We start from the raw sequence: 20,965 nt of genomic DNA on the forward strand, positions 1-20,965 counted from the left end.
TCAATGACTAGAAACGACTAGAAACGACGGAAAGAGGTAGTGATGGTGGCTGCCAAATATACACAAAGGCGGTGGTCGTTGATTGGTGGTTTGACGACTTATCATTTGAGAAAGATAGAGATATTTGAAAAAAAAAATGAGTAGATTAGAGAAGATCCAGCATGGTGATGATTGTAATGGTTGTCAATAACATAGAAATAGAGAAAAAATTGATGGGGTTGTGATGGCGACGAACTACCATGTCTAAGGAATGGAGAGGTAGAGTGGTGATAATAACAATGTAATGGCTCTGGTGCTAGACAGAGAAGCAAAGTAGGTTAAAAATGTAGTTTTATAGTAATGGCAAATAATGGCAATAGGTTGGCGACAAATTGAGAAAGAATAAAGATGGTGGTAACGATTTTGCCATCACTATGACGATATGAAGAGAGGTGAGTGGTGGGTTAGCGATGACACCAATAAACGAAAAAAAGTAGCAATAAAGGTTATTGGTGACCTAAGACAAGGCATAAACCATTACCATATGCAATCACACCCCTTCATTTCATTTCATCTCATCTCATCGCCAACATCACATTCATCCCTTCATTTCCACATATCTCATTATTCACCACCATTGTAATTCCCATCTCTATTTCTTTCTTTGCCATCAAGGGTCGCTACACACATTATTGCCTCCATTTTTCGTGCAATTTACTCTTTTTCCCTCTAGTAGATTCATTGCCCTTGATTTTCGCCACCCTAGTCAAACCTTTTTCTCCAATTTACTTGTTTTTCCTGTTTATTCCCCCCGACCTTCTACAATCTCCTCAAAACATTTTGGTCTCAACCATCACCACCATAATATGCGATAAACCCTAAATAAGGTTCAATCTCTCTCTAACAATAATCCATTTGATGCCTTGGATCATGGTTTTTTTTTTTTTTAAATCAAGTACAAGAAAGAAAAATAAAAAATAAAATAACTATTTAAGCATTTTGTTTAACAATAAAAATAGTTATTGTCATTTGTTAAATGTAAAAGAATTTCTTAAAATCTTGCCAAACCACATGATGTTCTCTGCAATTTATTCGACTTTTTTTCAATCTCCTTTGGAATAAGATATATTATAAAAATATAAAAACCCACAAATCTACTGAGATTTTAAATTTCACGATTAAAAAATTCAATTTTTACTTTATTTTAAGTGTTACGTTATCTGCTAGCAACGAAATCTTACTTACGAAACAGCTGAACAAAGTTAAGATGCAAAACGGCGGAAAAAAATAAAATAACTATATCCACAGAGCCTTCACTGCTCGTCTCTGCGAAATCAGCCAAAAAGGGACTACACTAGGGTTTCGTTGAGGAGAAGACAAAGCAAATGGTTCCATACCACCTTCTCTGGTTAACGAAGATATACACAAAATAAAGGATTTGAATTCCTTAATGCTAATCTAAACAAGGTAAAAGAGAGATTAAAATATCCACAAAACAACTGGGCTTGACAGCAGTTTAACTACTTCTAGGAAGACAAAGCAACCATATTTTAATTCCACAGTAAACAATAAGGCAGAAGCTGCAGAACGAAGCTCTGATGCATAGCAAGAAGCTATTTCCCTACCCGCATAGAGAATAGATACAAATTTCCCATTCATGGCCAATCAAAAGTTAAGACAGACACCAATTCTTAGATCTCACCCACTGTCGATAAGAATTAGGTTTATATCCACCAGGAACATAGTGAAGGAGGTGGCAGTTTCCGAAATGGACAGCCAGCAGTGCTTAAAAACTTTGTTCATGGCTTGGATTTGCTTCCTATACCAGTTGGAGAGGATTCTAGCGAGTTCTTCAAGCAGCTTCACGCCTAGCTCTCCTTCAAGTATCAAAGCAGCTAAATACTGATTGTCAGAGATCCAAACAGTGAAACAAGACTTCAAACAACCACCAAAAACTTAAAAAGAGTATAAAAGGTGAAGAAACAAACAAAAATCCCCTTGAAACTAGATGGAAATCAAAGTCTACAGTACACATCCAAAGATGCAGGCAAAAACCCCAGTATGGTTTTGCAAACAATGAGAGAGAGAGAGAGAGGCCTATGGTTTAGCAAAAAAGAAAGGAAGCGTATCATTTCAAAAGATCCATTTCAAGAACAATTTATCTCCCTTCTAACCACAAAACTTGTAGTGCCTGCAATACTGGCAACTTAGATATATTTCTATATTCCGTGTTCTTTACTTCAATTCGTTCCAGGTAAAACAAATCACTTGCAAATGAAAGCCCATAATGAGTAAAATAATAGAACGGCCGCTCTTGGATTCTGCTGCATAAGATAATTACTGGAATGGAACTCATTCCAGCACCAACGGAAATGTGGTATGGTACACTACATGCTGCAACAATTGACAGGACACATTGGTGTAAATCACTATTTAAAAATACTCCTACAAATTTCTTATGTATAAAATTTAAAAATTGTTTTATGTTGTTAAAAGTAAACTTATCCTATGTCGCTATCAATTAAAAATTGCCCATAAAAACTATCAGCCAAAGAAAGAAAAATTTGTCGACAAGAAGCATCTTCAAGCAATTTGTTTTCCTACAACAAATTAATACAATATAGTGATATACAACATATAATAACTGCAATTTTAAGAATTGAGAATATTTTTTGAAAAATAATATTAATCTGAAGACTGACACATTTGATTTCATTCATTTCACACATTTGTGAAAAGAGACAGAATCTTTGGGATTTTTTCATTCTTTATAACCGGTTATCCGTGTTATTTCACTTTACATGAGAATAACATGTTAAAATTATTTTTTTTGCAGGTGCATGAATGAGAACATAGGTGGCTCAACCACTCAAAGCAAATAACTTCATTATTTCTAGTTTCTACCATGTCCTACAAAATAGAAAATTCAGCATCTCATGTAATTGCCAATTCAATAACACAACCAGTAATGCAAAGCAGTGATTAAACTAAACAACCATATTTTCTATATCTATTCTTACCTGATAGTAGACAAACGAAACTTGCTGATTTGATCAAAATGAATTCTTGTTTGTTTTGACTAAAGAGTTATGGATGTCTGGTTGTACCATAACCATCAATGCCATATGGAATGAGCTTTCCTCCAGCCGCGTTTATAGCAAAATCCCCCTACACCAAAAGTAGGAGCATGAGAAAAGGTCAACAGGGCAAAAGATTAAGCATCAAAATAAAATTTCTTTAGGTTCATTTTGTCTTGAGTAGATGCCTATTCAACAACAGAAGGAATTCCAAGTAGAGGGATTCATATGGAACAGCACATTGAAATTAAGCCTACCAATAAGGTAATTTAATCCCAATCAGCACATATGGATAGAGTAAAAACTCTACAGCCTATAAATCTATGGAAGCATGGTAATACTTGACCAACTCTATCATCAAACTATACCATATCTAAAAGGTGATTGCAATCCCATGAAGCTCTGTACAAATTTGATGAATCCAAGAAATTAATAATCTGATGTGAAGGTTCAACCATGGGCAGGATCACTTATGGGAGGATCCATAATTGGAAATATAGATTGGAACTAACAATCGGTTTTGCTTTCGATTACTCAATATAGCATGCCTCTTGCAAGAGGCTACATTAAATGGGCTAGATAAATGGCATTTCGTGCCTTGTCAAAATGAACTTTTTTGTGAGTTTGCACTAAACATGGAAAAAACAAAGAGAGAAACCACGGGCTTAAAGGCAAATTATTCCAAAAGGAAAGTTAACGTGCAAAAAAGTAAAACTTGTTGCAACTCATTATCAATTAAAAAATGCCCATAAAAAGCTATAAGCTAAAAGAAAGACAAATTTATTAACAAGAAGCAACATGATGCAGAGAACATCGTGCAAGGATAAGAGACCTCCATGGTAACATTGCAGGTGAGAGATTCTACAAGCGAGCAAAGGCCACAGCACAACAGCCTTTTCAGTAGCTGGTGGTACAGCTGAAGTTGTGTTGGAGGAAACCGAGTGATGAGGCTGGAGGAGGGGGGACAACTGAAGACGTGTTGGAGGAAACCAAGTGATAAGGCTGGAGGAGGGGGGGCAGCCAAAGAAAGCGGTGGTAGCACAGGGACACGTCATGTAAAATTCATATTGGGTGGAGGAGAGCAGTTGAAGATGATGGTTGGTAATAAGAACAACATGCCGAATACTAGATTTGTTGTTGGTGGTGCAGCATCATTTTCTTCTCACGCAACCAGGTGATGGTGATGATGTACCTCGAGGTGGGTATATATCCAAATGTAGTCATGATAGTGGTGATATTTCTTTTTCTAGTTTTATTTTCAAAAAGATGTGGACGAAGGAGAAGCAAGTTGTTATACCATGCACAAATTATTGCAAATTCTCCTATAAGTACCTTGGGTTAGTAGGTCAAGGAGTTTGCAAAGAAAATACTATAAACCATGCAGGATATGTTAATTTACAGACAAAATCCAAGAAAAGAGCGCTGAAGATTTGGCTGCGTTTGACTTTTGATCACCTGCTCAATTTCCCGGAGAGTATGGGATAGCTTGTATTTCCTTCAAGGTAGAACGGGAACCATGAGAACAGGGGAGTCTATGGCATCCCTGTTGACAGTAGAAGCTTAGATTTATCAAAATTAAACTTGAAAAACAAAAAGTTCAAAAAGAAGCTTTAAGCATTGACAAACCCTATTATGGGAAACCAACCCATCCACCATAGGACAATGGCAAAGTAAATTATGACCTTTGATGGGCTGGAATGAACCATTCAATCAAATTCATAATTTTCTCTTGCGCTACCCAGGCTAGTGTTCAGGTTTTATAAATGCTTGAAGAAAGAAAAACACCCACAAAAAGAAAGAAAACAAAATCCATTTTTGATAGGAGAAAAGAAAACCTATACCATATTGACGGATTTCCACAGGCTTTCTTGAACTGTTCCGGCCACTGTGCATGTGGCGCTCGAAGTAGTTCTGGCCAACCACTAGACCCCAATTATTGCCGTCGGTACTCCGAAACCGGCTGGCCTCAGGGATCCATGGCCGCTCTTCCACTTGGGTTAACCTAGAAATTGAGACACCCGACGAATTCCTTTGACCTTCTAAGAAGCAAGCGGTCGATTGTTCGTGACTTCCAATCAATCTGAAACCCTAAAATCTCTCTCCACTCGCTGAAGAACAAGAAAGAGGAGAGTACAATTAAAAACAAGTTCATAAACAATTAGAAAAAGGAAACAAAGAAAGAAAGAATGAAAGAACGAAAGAAATTTATACCACCTCCTCCTCCTCGTTCTCCTCAGTTCTTCCCCCGACCGATGCCAGGGAATCCCGCAACTCTCAACTCAGTTCATTTGGTTTTAACCCAGAAAGATCTATGCATACACGACACGAATTGGGTAAATGTTTTCTTAATTGCATTATCCTCCCCCATGTTTGGTCTATTTCAGCTGGGCCTCTCATTATATATTTCTACTTTTTCCAATACTATATCAAAATTTCCCTTCATTGTATTTGAGAGCTCTTTGTTAGACTTTGACAACATAAGAAAAATAAGAGCTGTACTGTGAAAAACAAATATTTTTTTAATAAGTTTATTGACTATTTTATATGTATTCTAAAATTTTCTAGAGGCAACCATGCAAAACCTATAAATATGGGAGACTATTACCTGTATAAATAATAATACAACTAATGGCACCAAAACAAAGGTATATTCTAGATTATACAAATAATAATATTCCCTTATGATACTCAAAAGCACAAAGGCTAAGGTATGAAAACATTGCCAACCCATGGCAAAGAAGAATCTCATGGGGTGATGCTTTTTGATTTCTCAAATTCCATATTCGAGCCTTAACCAGGAAAGAAAGCTCAACAGTCAGAGCGATTCTGAAAATTAAAAATCACTTACCGCCCTCACGTTTGCAGAAGCACTAGGGATTGAACTGACCACTGAGTCCTCTGATTTACATCTCCTACTGATATCACGGGGCCGAACAGTGAGGGCGCTCGTAATAGTGCGTTAACAAAAAAAAAAAAAACTGCCACCTGAGCAGCTGTGTTAGAATATAAAAAATAGCATTTCAAGACATAGACAACTCCACACCAATGTCAATCCATAGCATAAAACAACCTAAAATAAATCAAAATCACAGAATTATTCCCTACTACTTCCATAACACACAGCAAAAACACACTTCCATGCACAACTACTAGTAGTTCATAGCTCTGACCCACTTCCAGAACAACATTGCTGCTTTTGTTCCTTTTGGCTATTAAAATAAATCATCCGTCGCCAAAGTTCGCCTATGAGACAACATTTTTCCCTGCAAGTAGACATCCCCCTTGAATAATGATTACAACATTAATTTTTGTGACAAGACTAAATAAAAAAAAATCAAAAAGAAAAACTACCCAGCCATGTAAGATTTGCATGTACCGATTCTGTATGTATGTACATGTACCAGTTAGTTCCAAAAATAGTACTTAATAAAATCATGACACGATTATCACAGAGAACACATTCTAGTAGACATACAGTACATTACCACCTTGGCTAAGGCTAAGTGGAATTGCTAAAAGCATTTCATTTAGAATGAATGCTAAAAGAGATTTTGTTAAATTGGTTGCCAAACCTCTAGGCATGTCACTGAATGAATTATTTATTAGGAGAAATCCACAAAGTAAGTATATGTAGGTGTAACCATTATTCATAACGTTATGGAACATTTTTCTAAGCAACGTTTATGTCCAAGTTCTTAACACAAGGTATCTCAAAAACCGTGTGAAACAAGCTTATATCAACCACAAGAAAGAAAAAGAACATGCATGACAAACAGAAAACATCCAAATCATGCGAAAGTATTGCTGATCAACCATGGAAGGAGTAAGAACACGCACACAAAATTATTACCTCTAATAAGGATAACCTTACCCTATTAGATGCTAAATTTGCCAAAGTTAAGACTCAAGTGCAGCTGTGGGATAACAATTGGGTGTTTGAAAGGTCAAAAGCATCGTCGAATGCTTCGTTGGAGTGAGATCTCCTCATCTAAAGCAAAGTTGTAGAAAGTGTCTTTTGAGCATTCTCAAACCTTATTTTAGGAAACTCCCATTCATTTGCTTTGAAAATCGTGTGGTTCTATGAAACCATATGCTATGCCTCGAATTTGTAGTCAATCCTATTTTTTATAGGAGCCAGTTGACAATTGAATCCAATTTTTCCTATGAAAGGTAAGAGGATAAGCCAATGAAAAGAAGTGCACAAATAATTCAAAAAAGAAGAAACAAATAAGAGTTATGTTGTCAAATAAGAGTGTGGATTAGATTTTACTAGAATTTGACAAGATAAGAAAATAAAAGTTATATAGTGAGAAAAAAACTCTTAGAATAATACTTGAATTTGTGTTCATTTGTGTAGGATTCATGGTTCATCTGACTGGTTTTACACTAGTTGCTCCATTTTATCTGGACCAGAAACTAATTGTAAATAAGAATATCTTCAACACTAGAAGTCTTTAGTTTTCAATTAGACGTCTTAATAAAGAGAAGCTACATTCTTACTAAGATGTCTAACAAATAGACTGAAAGACATATGAGAGCTCAGATAAGGAACTTTTCCCTTCAAACCTACAATATTTCTAAATTTAGACTTGGGAAGCAAAGGGGTGGGGGTGGGTGCAACAATAAAATTAGAGTAAATTCTTTTTTTTTTTTTCAGTTAAACATGAAAAAAAAAGCTTCTTGGATTATTATTACCCAATATTTTGTAATGCCAGAACTCTAATTTCTCTAAATTTTCTTAAATCAAGTTTTTTTTTGGCTTAGAAAAATGTTGAAGGAATAACTAAGAAAATCTTTGGGGATTGCTTTGGATAGCTAAAGTCACCATCTTGAAATGAAGGTGTAAAACATTCTAAAGAGGAACATTTTAAAACATAAATCCCTAGGATACAAGTGTTTCCTCATAACCTCAGTGAAAGCAACTCTATAACAAACAATAAAAGTGGTACAACATCAAGTTAGAGGCTTTATTGAATTTTCTTTATGAAAAATAAAGGGAAACAAGAAAAAGAAAAACAAGAAAACTGACTAAAAGTTTAAAGCATGAATTGTGAATTATGCCATCAAGTATAGAAATAATGAACCATAGAAGTAGTACAAAACAATTCTTAGTCCAATAAAGCCATCAAATCAGTATGCCAGCATTGTAGAAAACCAAAGCGAAATCATCACATATTAAGAAAGTTTGCTGAGCAGATGGATGAATTTCAAGCATGACATATTCTATAAACCATGTGATTTGAGGTATCACCCCTTTTTATAACATGTCATATTAGCCCAACTTTTCATCTATGCGCAACTCAATCAGCTCAATTCTGTCCAAGGGAAGGGAACATTAAGAAAAAAGGAGAAATTGAATAGACAAAAATAGTAATCTCCTAAAATTTGAATGAGTGAGATGAGAACAAGAAATGTTATATAAATGGATAAAAAGTTAAAAACATAGGAGAAAATAAGAAGTAAGCTAAAAAGAAAGTAATGAATATTATGGTTAGTTAAAGACAGTTTTCTTTTTTAGAAAGAGAAAGAGTGAGAGAGAGAACTATATTTTAACTCGTTAATTTTTCCCTAGAATATTAAAAAAATAGTTGCATTTATATAATAAATGATTTTTAACATGTTCAAAACAATATACATAAATGATAATAGTCAATTTAATTCCTAAAAATAACTGACAGCAAAGGCCACAATCAACTAATGCAAAATTTGGGCTAATAGAAGACAAAATGGCATAAGTTGAATAAGGATCAGTTCAAGCAATACAAGTGATGATTGTCAACATGCTTGTTCATGCGCACACAATACATATTGCATCTACTGCACCTTTTCTAGCCATCCTAGTTTCGCTCATATATTATTGAAAGAACTGTAAAATTTACATGTAGATGCAATCATGTCTATAAACTGATAGTTGAACATCCAAAATTAATGTTTTGGATCCTATTTTAAAAAATGAAAATATAGCCCATGTTACAATGTAACTTTTTTCAACTAATTAAGAAGATCCTGACATAGTTGGTGATATGATAAACAATTATAAAATCATAAAATGACCATTCTTGAATCTAAACTTAAGCCTTTAAAACTTTAAAACTCTCTCGTTAATGCATTCTTTCATCTTCTTAATTTGATTATGGTACCTTTTGATTGTCAAGGAAAGCATGTTGTACTAAATAAGTGGAAGCCCAGTTCATTGTATAAATACAAAAATTCAGTCAAACAAAAATTGCAGCTAAACAAGAACCTTTCTCCATCAAGATGCTATTGAGGAATCATGTGACTAGAAATATTATTGGGTGCAATTTCAACCCACGTGCTCTTTACTATCTGCAATTTGAACCCACAAGCTCCTTACCATTTCCAATAGAGACAAGTTAACCAAGGTTGATTTCCTCCCTCATTGAGAATCTACATAGTGTTGTTCATACCATGCTCACTTCTATTTGTTTATAGACCCATAATGGAGTAGACTATAAACATGTTAACTAGCCAAATCACCAAATAGAAATATGTAGCCTCTTAAAGGCATTAAAGAACCATTTCTTAACTCAAAGGCATGCACATATATATTTATATTGCTACGCAAACCAACAACAAGAAGCATGTGCTGAAAAGAAAAAAGAGAAAACAATAAAAAAAAATGCAAAAATTCAAAAATGCAAATAAAAGAAGGATAAAAATCTTACTATGTGCGTTCTTCACCTGTTGTTGTCCCTGATTCTGGGGACCTCTCTTCCATGCTAGTGCAATATCTGGGAAATGAGAAGAAAGCATTCCTTGTGTTCATATTAGTTAAGAAAAAGTTCAAGTTGTCTAGAACTATGTGGAAGCCTCTCATTCCAATGTATAATTCGGGAAAAAAAAACAAAATTGTCCAAGAAACAAAAGTTGGAGAAAAATAAGAACTGTTCCTTCACGATGCGCAACTTAAACCCTATTGCACTTTACTATTTTTAGTACAGACAACTCAACCAACATCAAGTTCCTCTACTGTTGAGAATCTACATAGCTTTGGTTTTACCATGCTCATTTTCTCTGTCTCTAGACCCATAATAAAGTTAAATAGGACCATGTCAATCAGTCAAATCATCAAAAAGAACTAATGTTGGCCTCTTACAAACATTCCTTCACATAGTGTGTATCCATAAGAGGGAGGGGCTGCCATGGAAATCTATCTTCTTATTTTCTCCAATTATATATCAACAGAAAAAACAAACTAATTTTATATCTGCTCCATTATTCACCACATTATAGGGCCACATGGACTAAGATATAATAATATGTCAACCCCAAAACAGAAACCAACTATTCCTAATCAAAAACAGATATAAAAATAAGCAACCAAAATATATTTTAACTCGTTAGCCTTTTTCACTAGCACAGGAAAGCTGCATTGTGCAATAAAGGATTTCCAACTTCAGTGAAACTAGATACATGAATGATAATTTTCAAACAATTCCTAGAAATAACCAACATCAAAGCCTGCGATAAACTAAGCAAAATTCGACCAAATAGAAGACAAAGCCACACAACCATTCTACCCATCCTTAAAACACAGAGACCAAAAAACAAACTTATTGCTTCGAATGAGAGCATTCTAGATATCACTCCTTCCCCATATTTATAAAAGAAAGATGGGTTTAGAACTGGTAAAATTACATACACACAAAACCATGTATGAAAGTTGATAGCCAAATATTCGAAAACAACATCTTAGATATTATTTTAGGAAAGAAAATATAGCTCATGCTACAATCTAATTTTTGTTACTTCATCCAAATGGAACATCTTTGGTGAGCTTTATATCAATCACGAGCAACCAAATGAGACCCATTTGACTTGTCCCACTGCCTATAACTAAGGGGAGAGACCTATTTACATGTGACTAAATGGTGTCGTGCATGTGAATAAATTTATGCAAGCCCCAAAGATCAACTGCCAAGTGGGAATAATTTCTTTTCCATTCAACATGCCACAACGTCAAGTATCTGTTATGGAAAGGGCAAGAGTCAGAAATGCACTTGCTCACACAATTAATATATAAATGTTGTTTGCCTTTCATGACATGATAACATGAGTCTCATTTTATTTGACGTAGAGAGAAGCCTATTTTTCATAAGAAGCATGTTGAGAACATTTATTTCTTTGCTAACCATAGATGTTCGAGTGTGGGCACAGATAAAATAATAAAACAATCTCTTTTGAATTATCTTGTTAATAAAAGTAATATAACAAGTATTCCACATTTCAAAAGAGAGTAAATGGTTCCATTGGGACTCTTCTAGCCATGCATCCTCCCTCATATATTTTTGAAACAAAAAAAACTATCGTACTCATAAAATTCACATTCATGTACAACCATATTTAGAAACTAGCACTATTTTGGAAAGAAAATATAGGTTATGTTACTGATAAAATATATTCTCTATTCTCCTTATTTATCTTGTATTTTATCTATCTTGTACTTTATCTTTATCTTATTTCTTTTTTGATTAGATTTATTTATTTTTTCTTTGTTGTAATCTAGTCCTATAAAATAGGAATGTAATCACTAAAAACTAGGAGAATTCTTAGGAAACTCTTATATAAATATTTTTCACTCGTATCAATAAAACATACGGGAATACCGCTTCCCTTCCTCCTTTTCTACATGGTATCAGAGCCTCGTTAATAGGCTGATATAGTAAACTCTAGTGCCTTCATTGCACAACCATTTTGTTCTTCCAAAGTGCCTTCATTGCACTGTTCAAGTCGGAACTCCTCTGTCCGGCCATCATCTTGCAGCACCACCACCACCATTAGGTTCGCCATCTCCAGATCGGTCAACCCCAGAAAAATCACCGGCAACCGGAACACCACGCGCCGCCATGCGCCGATCGACGCGCCGCCGTTCAAGCTCGCTCCGACTCCACGCGCCGGCGCGTGAAAGAGCGTCCACGGCCCTTTCGCCTACGGCTTCTCCAGATCTGATCTCCAGCGTCTCTCTAGCCCATCCTTGGTGTCAAAATCTTCCGTTGCTGTCAGTTTGCTTCTTCCGTTGCTGGTGTCAAACTGCCTGTTGCTGTCTTATTTTTCTTTATAGTGATACTGTTGCTGAGTCTTCACCATGATGAACACTTTTGAGACAAAGAACGGTGCTTCATCTGACATGTCAATGGGGAGTTTGTCTAACAGTGACCTTCCAGGGTTACATCAGTCTTATAGGCTTGATGGAAGGAACTACTTACAATGGGCGCAGCTTGTGTGGACTTTCTTGAAAGGAAGAGGAAAGATGGCCCATCTGACCGAGCCTAGTCCAGATGCTAAAGACCCTAATTTTGCTGCATGGGAAGTAGAGGATTCATTGATAATGTCTTGGTTGTGGGGCTCAATGCACCCTAAGGTAAATAAAAATTGCATGTTCTTGTCTACGGCTAAGGAGATTTGGGATACTACAAAGCGTACTTATTCTAAAGTGCAAGATGCCTTGGTTATTTTTGATATCAAGATGAAAATAAGTGTTACTAAACAGGGTTCTCTAACTATCACCGAGTACTATAATAAAATGAATGGATATTGGCTTGAGTTGGATCATTATCAAGATATCAAGATGAAATGTAGTGAAGATGCAGCCACCATAACTGCAATATTTGAAAGAGATAGGGTAGTTGAATTTTTAGCAGGCCTTAATGCTGATTTTGATCAAGTAAGGGTGCAAGTCCTAGGGAAAGACAAAATTCCTTCTTTAAATGAAGTCTTTGCTATTGTTCGTAGTGAGGAGTATAGGAGAATTGTTATGCTAAATGAGACTTCGCTTGAGGGATCTGCAATGGCAACTAACAAGAAAGATGCTTCTCGGTTTAGGTCACAACAAGGTGGGAATGTTTTTAATCCTAAAGCTCAAAATAAAGATGGTTTATGGTGTTCTTTTTGTAAGAAACCCAGGCATACCAGGGAGACATGTTTTAAACTCCATGGAAAAGAAGCAGTACTGAATACGGTAGGAGGAATGAAGAATCTTCAGAATTTTCAACCCTGACAGCAAGTTCAAGCCTATCAAGCTGCCAAAGAGGAAGAGACTGCATTGGAGAAGACAGATTCAGTTACAATTGATTCATCTATCATGACTGAATAGCTTAATGCTGAAGAAATCAGCAAGTTTAAAAGTTTCCTAAAGACTATTCAAGGTGGTTCTTGTTCCATGGCCCAAACAGGTATTTGCTTGAATTCTAAATCTAGTATTGCCTCACATACTATTAGGAATAATCTATGGATTCTGGATTCGGGGGCTACTGATCATATGGCCTTTGATATAAATGTCTTCGATTCCTATACCCCACTAAGTAGCTCCAAAAAGATAACGGTGGCCAATGGTAATACAATTCCTATAGCTGGACATGGTAATGTAAATTTTAATTTCTCATTGCCTATGCAACATGTTCTTCATGTCCCAAATCTTTCTAGAAACTTGATTTCTGTTCATAAGCTAATCAAGGATCTAAATTGTTGCGTTGTCTTTTTCCCAAACAAATGTGAATTTCAGGCTCTGGACACGGGAAAGAAGATTGGAGTTGGTGAGGAATGGAATGGGTTGTATTTTCTGAAGACATGCAGTGCTGATCTTAAGGGGGAGATACCTTCAGCCTACTCTTCTCAGCTAGCTTCAGCTTCTTTGACTCCTATTCAACCAACTGTTTCAATTAATGATTTTTGGCTTCAACATTGTCGTTTAGGGCACCCTGCTATTAGTACTATGTAGTCTATGTTTCCAACTATGCTTAGAAACTTGGACATTTCTAATCTTCATTGTGATGTGTGTGAACTTTCTAAACATCATAGAGTTTCATATCCTGTGAGTAACAATTTATCTTCTCTTCCATTTACTTTGATTCACTCGGATGTGTGGGGACCATCTAAAATTCCTAATTGTTCTGGGGCTAGGTGGTTTGTTACCTTTATTGATGATTGTACAAGAACAACTTGGGTTTATCTCTTAAAGAATAAGGCTGCTATTAGTTCTATCTTGCCTATTTTCTATAAGATGATATCTACTCAATTTGGGTCTAAAATTAAAAAATTCCGAACTGATAATGCAAGAGACTACTTTAATCATCACTTGCATAACTTCTTCCAGCAAGAAGGTATAATTCATGAGTCTTCATGTGTTGATACTCCTCAACATAATGGTGTAGCAGAAAGAAAAATGAGACATTTGCTCAATGTTACTAGAGCTCTCTTACTACATCATTTTGTCCCTAAGTTTTTTTGGGGGGAGGCAGTTTTGACTGCTGCCTACCTAATTAACTGAGTTCCTTTTACTCTTCTAAAACATCAAAGCCCAATTCAGTGCTTGTCCACCTATTTTCCAGCAGTGTTTTCTCATACTCCTCTTCCTTTGAGAGTTTTTGGTTGTGTTGCTTTTGTCCATGTATCCAAACATCATAGGGATAAACTGGACCCTCGAGCCCTCAAATGTGTGTTTCTTGGTTATTCGCCCACTCAAAAAAGGTATAAGTGTTATCACCCTGCTACTAGAAAATTTTATGTGACCAAAGATGTTACATTTGTTGAAAATCAGTCATTCTTTGGTCCTCCTAGTGCTGATATTCAAGATACATATATATCTTGGGCTGATATAAATAATGATCTTCCCATTTTGGAAACCTCTCATGATTTGCAGATTCATGCTCCATCTAACCTCCAGAAGAACAGCTGCCATCCACTCTAATTCGATTTAAAGGATCTCCCTATGTATTTAAGAGAAGAACACAACAACAGTGGCCCATTCCAGAACCTCTTCCAGCACCAGTTTCCTCTCCTAATCCAGGTAATGAAACCTCACGTTGTTGTCCCTCTGATTCTCAGCCCAATTCTGCCACATCTAATTCACTACCTGCATCAATTACTAATGACCTTGATCTACCAATTGCCCTTCGCAAGGGGAGCAGAAGTTGCACCCAACACCCTTTGGCCAATTATATGTCCTATCACCGCTTATCTCCAAATCATAAGGCTTTTTTGACTTCCTTAGACACAATTCCTATTCCTAAGACAGTTAATGAGGCTTTCCAAGATCAGAATTGGGTTCAAGCAATGCAAGAGGAGATGAGGGCCTTAGAAAAAAAATCAGACATGGGACATTGTCCCTAAGCCAAAGGGAGTCAAGCCCGTAGGTTGCTGATGGGTTTTTAACCTCAAATATAATGCAGATGGGTCCCTAGAAAGGTATAAGGCAAAGCTAGTTGCTAAGGGATACACACAAACTTATGGTATTGATTACCTAGAAACTTTTGCTCCGGTAGCCAAAATGTCAACTATGCGTATCCTATTAGCCCTGGCAGCGCACTATGGCTGGAAGTTGCACCAATTTGATGTAAAAAATGACTTTTTGCATGGAGATTTAGAGGAAGAGGTGTTCATGGAACCTCCTCCTGGCTTTGATAAAGGGTTGCCCGGACAGGTATGCAAATTAAGAAAAGCTCTTTATGGCCTTAAACAATCTCCTCGGGCCTGGTTTGATCGTTTTTCTAAAGCCATGAGACATACGGATTATTCTCAAAGTAGGGGTGATCACACTCTTTTCTTTAAGCATTCTTGCGGGGGAAGGGTAACAGTTCTTTTGGTTTATGTGGATGATATTATTGTCACTGGAAACGACTGTGAGGAGCAAGTACAACTTAAGGATAATCTGTCCAAGACTTTTGAAATTAAAGATCTTGGCATTTTGAAATATTTTTTGGGTATAGAGGTAGCTTATTCTAAAGCAGGTATCTTCTTATCCCAAAGAAAATATATTCTTGATCTATTGCATGAGACAGGTTTGCTAGGTGGCAAAGGTGCACGTACTCCATTGGAATTTAATGTTAAACTATGTGATCAAGGTAAACCGGTGGATAAAGGGAGGTATCAACGATTGGTCGGCAGACTAATCTACTTATCTCACACCAGACCAAATATTGCCTTCGTAGTAAGTTTGGTTAGTCGGTTCATGCATTGTCCTACAGAAGATCATATGCAAGCTGTACGACGAATTCTGTGCTATTTAAAGACAACTCCAGGTAAAGGAATCTTGTTTAAAGCTGGGACAGATTTGGATATCACAGGATACACTGATGCCGACTATAGAGGGTCTTTGGTTGACAGACGTTCTACCACAGGTTATTGTGTCTTCTTAGGTGGAAATTTGGTTTCCTGGAGGAGTAAAAAGCAAGGGGTAGTCGCGCGATCAAGTGCGGAAGCCGAATTTCGGGCACTAGCAATGGGCCTATGTGAGTTGCTGTGGTTGCGAATTATTTTGGAAGATTTGAGGATTTTCAGCCATGGGCCAATTAAATTGTGTTGTGATAATAAGTCAGTTATAAGTATAGCCCATAATCCTGTGCAGCATGATCGCACCAAACATGTGGAGATAGATAAACATTTTATTAAGGAAAAATTGGAAGCCGGATTGATTTGCATTCCGTATGTGTCTTCGGAAGAACAGCTGGCTGATTGTTTGACCAAAGGGCTGCCTCCTAAACGGTTTGAAGACTTGGTGTGCAAGCTAGGGATGGTTGATATCCATTCCCCAGCTTGTGGGGGAGTGATAAAATATATTCTCTATTCTCCTCATTTATATTCTCCTTATTTATCTTGTATTTTATCTATCTTGTACTTTATCTTTATCTTATTTCTTTATTGATTAGATTTATTTGTTTTTTCTTTGTTGTAATCTAGTCTTATAAAATAAGAATGTAATTACTAAAAACTAGGAGAATTCTTAGGAAACTCTTGTATAAATATTTTTCACTCGTATCAATAAAACATACGGGAATACCGCTTCCCTTCCTCCTTTTCTACAGTTACAATACAAACTTTTGTTGCCGATTTGATAAATAGTTACACAACCATAAAATCACCATTCTTTAATTTAAACTTAAGTCCTGTCGATGTATTCTTTCACTTTTCTAATTCAATTACACTGCTTTTTTGTCTTAGGTCAATTACACTACCTTTCAATAGGCAAGAACAAAGATCATGTTTTACAAAACCAAGTGGAAGCCTTCTCATTCCCTTTTATAATTGAAAAAACTAACAGTCTCATGAACAAACATTGCAGTAATACCTTTCCTCCATCAGGATGCTAGGAAGAATCATGCAAACATAAATATTTATTGGTGCAATTTGTCCCATCAGCTTTTTACATGGCCAGCCTCCTCCCTTATTGAGAATCTATATAATTGTGCTTGTACAATACTCATTCTACCTATCTTTGGACTCATAACGTACCTAAATAGAACCATGCTAATTAATCAAATCACCACAATATAACTATATAACCTTATACGGTCATTTCTAAACATGTATTCTATCCCCATAGGGACTGTCATGGAAGTCCACCTTTGTTTCTTCAATTATTTATTTTAAAAGGAGGAAAACTCATATTGTATTTAGTCCATATTTCAAACATTGTAGGGCGTCCATTGACTAGGATCTAAAAGCATGTCAATCGCAAAACAGAAAACGGCACTTCAAAATCAAATCCCATTCCTTAAATGTGCGTGCATAATCAATGTGCAACACCCTTATTAATTTCAAAGAAGACTAAAGCTTGATGCAGAAGGATTTAAAATTGCAAAACCTCCCTTCACTCAAAGGTATGTACACATTCATAGATGTGTGTAATTATGTTACAAAAGAAACCAACAAGCATTTACTCTAAAGCAACAGGAGAAGAAAATAACACAAAATGTGAAAAGAATTCAAAAATAGAAAGAGGATAAAAAATCTTACTATGTGAGTTTTTAGCCTTTGCCATTCCTAATTTTGAGTAACTCTCCTCCACTGTGGGTGTGATTTCAACAGAGACAGGAGAGAATTATTGGCAGGGATTTTAGTGTACTGGTGGGCTAAGAACTTTCAATTTTCATTTATCTCTCCCATCCCAAATTTGGTCTATTTTGATAGTGCCTTTTATATTTTAAAAATTAGGATAAGTAGCACATATAATCCATACACCCCACTATGCCAAGCAATTGGAAATCATTAGAATGTCATGCTCTGCTATACAAGCAGCAGATCCCATTTTACAACTATAGAACTTGTATAGAATCGGCTGTAATTCATCATTTACAACTACTATAAAACTTTACAAGATTGTACACTAAGCCCAATTAGAAAAAGGGAGTTTTTCAAATAGCCAAAACAAGAAGAATAAATAAATGCCGAAAACAACTAAATTTGGTAGTTTGAAGCCATTGGTATGGAAGCACAAACACAAAATATAAATCACAACCCCTTCAAAAGCATTCATATTTTCTAACTTGAATAAAGTTGTATATATACAAATTTCCCGTTTATGGTCACATAGAAAATTTAGACTTATACCAACTCTGACATCTCACTATCTATGAGAATTACCTATTTGAAGCCATTGATACCCCAAAACAGAATAGAAAATACAATTGACGGCCTTTTCAAAAGCTTTCATATTTTCCTACTCGTACAAATCATAGATATGGATTTTCCAATCACGAACTATGAAATAGGGTTTAGTCTCAGGTTCATTAGTAGTGTAGTGTCTTCATCCTCGGTAGCCTGGTTTACCCTATATGCAGGTAGATGGAGGAGAGACATCAACCCAAGCAGTAAGCTTGGGATACTCCTTCAAAGCCAGCAACAGGTAACCTTGAAACTGATTCTTCAATTCTAATCAGTACCAAGGTAAAGGCCATAGAAGAGAAAAAAAAATCAACCTACTTGGAGTGATAGCAAAGGTTGTCCTTTTCTACAACCTTTGTTATCACTTGCCAACTTGACCTATTGCTGAGCTTCAATGCAAATGTGGTAAATCATTGATTCAATGCTTAGAAATAAGCAGTTCCTCCCTTTTTTACTCGAAATCTGGATGAGTATGGCCATAGATTGGTTCCTGGATCACGCCATACAAACAATTAGATGAAATCATAGAAAACCAAAATCTACATTCAAAGGCAATTTACTTGAAAAAAATAGGGTAGAAAGCAAATCGACGAACCAGATAAATACCCGAGGGGGGGAAAAACTAGGATTGGTCATTGGAGTTGGGAATAATGGACGATTGATGTGTCTCACGTCCATTATCTAACCCTAACCCTAACCCTAACCCTAACCCTAAGCCGATTAGAAGCAAGTCCCTAATTCGATCGCGTGATCATGAAGATAACGTTCCCTTATTGTTAAAACCAAGCCCAAACCCTGAGAATTCTCGGTGTGAAGTCGCTCACCCCGGGTGCTCCCCACACTCGGCTCGATAGGACGTGAGAGGAGATTAATCATGGTGATCCAGCCGGACGCAGTGGCTAGACCCAGTCTCACCGCGTACAAGGAGCCCCCCTCACTTTGGAGAGAGGTACCCTCACACTGCCACTTGCTAGACTCGATCCTCGATCTTGGTCCAAGATTCACCACGAAAAGCATTTTGTACTCCCTTCTTAACCAACTGGATTGCCCGTGTAGGCCTAACCCTGAGAATTCTCAATTCAACCCAACGTGAACCTTTTATAAGGACTCTGACCAGAATGTTTTAAGTAATATTTTGAAATATTACCAGAATCTTCTCCAAGATTTCTAAAATTCTGGAGGATTCTAATTTTGAAGCATTTTCTAAATGTTCAAAGTAAGAAAAAATAATAATCTATAACCTTTTCACTTTTGAAATAAATTTCATTATGACTTTGTGATATATACATATATATATTATTTTATCATATTTTTTCATGATGAAAATGAATTATTATTTATTTTTTATAAATCAACAATTTAAAATCATATAAAAAAAAGAATGGGTGAGATATGCGTGCATGTTGTGCGGAAAAGCTGTCTCCGTCAATACATGCAAAATTTGTTATAAATGCGTTGTGTAATGTATTTATATCGTACGAAAACAGAGATAATAAATAAATATAATATAAAATAAAAAACAAAAAAATAAAAATTTTAAAATAATTGAAAATGAAAATACGGGAAAAATATTTAAATAAAAAATATATAAAAATCTTTTTACAAAAAATAAATTTTAATATAAAAAATAATTATTCAATCAATTACTTACAAAAATAAATACACTCATAAAAATAAAAGAAATCCCAAATACACAACAGAGAAACATACATTCATAAATATACTCACCCACAGCTATATACATATGTATACATATGTATACATATACTTACAACTATATATTATAATTATACATATACTCATATATAACAATCGTTGGTCACCGATCAGATGAGAAAAGATGGACGAAGTTGTGATCACCAGTTGAAGAGCAAGGAGATGGTGGTTGTTATGGTTTTCGGTCATTGGCAAGAAGACGAATAAATGATGGAACGATGAGAAGACAGAAGAATGGCAATAGAACGATAGAACCACGATGAGAAGATAGAATGACAACGATGGTGATAGAGGAAGTTAGGGCTAGAGATTTTCCAAAATGAAGAAGAAAGAACAAGATTCAAGTTTAAACTTGAATCTTAATTAGAGACGAAAAAGATCATTGTTACAGGAAACACGTTTATAAAATTATTTTAAAATTGCATAATAATCTTGAAATGTTTTCAAAATTACAAAAAAATGGCATGCAAATATTTTTTTAGTGTTTCTTAACATTTCGGAGAACGAAAAGTTTTGAAAACAACAAAACAACATTGTTTCAATTCTCTCAAGTGAGAGACTCTACCTCAATTTATAGCACCCCTCATTTTTCCCATAAAAAGCCAATTACTATGAAGAATTTGTGTTTAATTTTTATTCTTGAAACTTTCCTTTCTCATGAATTATGCTTAGATATACATGTGAAAAAGGAAGAAAATGAAGGGGTCAATAGGAGATGGCTTCCAAGCTAGGCCTCACCATGGTTTCGAAATCGAACTATCCATAAACAGTTTTGATTTTGGTTCCTTGATGGT

At 35.7% G+C, this 20,965-nt stretch overlaps 1 long non-coding RNA gene across 7 annotated transcripts; it reads right to left on the bottom strand.

The window, feature by feature from the left end:
* Window positions 1–1,313: 1,313 nt before the first annotated feature.
* Window positions 1,314–19,210, bottom strand: LOC127801627 (uncharacterized). Of its 7 annotated transcripts, none has more exons than XR_008023098.1 (8): window positions 19,051–19,210; window positions 17,808–18,945; window positions 9,743–9,808; window positions 5,905–6,319; window positions 4,898–5,164; window positions 4,512–4,599; window positions 3,000–3,147; window positions 1,314–1,874 (listed from the first exon to the last, which is right to left on the bottom strand). It is a non-coding gene; the product is annotated as an uncharacterized LOC127801627 (long non-coding RNA). The 7 variants fall into 7 exon arrangements; XR_008023100.1 differs by having other exon boundaries at window positions 18,809–18,945; window positions 19,051–19,209; XR_008023099.1 differs by having other exon boundaries at window positions 18,770–18,945; window positions 19,051–19,209.
* Window positions 19,211–20,965: the final 1,755 nt, after the last annotated feature.

Source organism: Diospyros lotus, chromosome 5 (assembly GCF_014633365.1).
Source record: "Diospyros lotus cultivar Yz01 chromosome 5, ASM1463336v1, whole genome shotgun sequence".
Classification (NCBI taxonomy): domain Eukaryota; kingdom Viridiplantae; phylum Streptophyta; class Magnoliopsida; order Ericales; family Ebenaceae; genus Diospyros; species Diospyros lotus.